The sequence below is a fragment of the Saprolegnia parasitica genome (assembly GCF_000151545.1).
Source record: "Saprolegnia parasitica CBS 223.65 unplaced genomic scaffold supercont2.126, whole genome shotgun sequence".
In the NCBI taxonomy this organism is placed as follows: Eukaryota; Oomycota; class Saprolegniomycetes; order Saprolegniales; family Saprolegniaceae; genus Saprolegnia; species Saprolegnia parasitica.
Window position 1 is genome coordinate 106,339 of NW_012156520.1, and position 861 is coordinate 107,199.

Consider the following 861-nt stretch of genomic DNA (forward strand, 5'->3'; position numbering starts at 1 on the left):
TAGCACCGAGCGACACACCGACCCACCTGTCCGTTGCGCTTCGCTTCAGTCCTGCCGGCTGTAGACACGCCTGAACCATCAGTCCTCGGCCGCGTCGCACACTGCAGCACGTCTCGTGTCTAGTAGTACGACTGGAAGCGCATCTGGCTGGCGGTAGATATATATATGCATAAGTCCGAAGCTGCGCTGCCATCCAGCGACCGACGCCCTCGGGCTGGCTCAGTCCGCCAATGCCACGGCCAAGTTCGCTTACGTCTGCGACATGTTCATCTGTCCTACCTCTTCTTTTATATTATGACATTGAATTGGTATGTAAACAAGAAAACATGAAATAAATGCAGGCAGAGCCATCTGGGATGCGAAGTTCGAAGGCAGCGACACGACCGGCAAGGTGGAACACACAGAAATGAATCCGCCGCCCGACGCCGCCTGCAGCACGGCCGAGGTCAACGACTGCGCCGAGCGCGTCAACACGTGGGCAGGCTTGCCGTGCGACGAGCAGGACGCCTTTACGTACGTCTCGCCAGTCAACTTTACCATGCTCTGCACCGACAGCGACTGCCTCGCCAAGGCCAAGGCCTACCCAGCACTCGAATCGCGCTGTCGCCGGTGTCTGCCCGACGACCCGCGCGTGCAGCGGCCGCTCTACACCAACTTTTGCAGCTCGAGTGCGGTCCAGACCAAGATTACGACCTTGTACAAGCACTGGGCCATCTGCGAAGCCATGAACGGAGGCCACGATCCCAAGTCCGAGGGCTGCAACTCGTGCACGTGGACGTCTGCGCTGCTCAACGACGCCAACATGACGACGTCGGCAGGCGGCGACTTGGACCAGTTTAGCAACTTTACCAGCCGCATTGC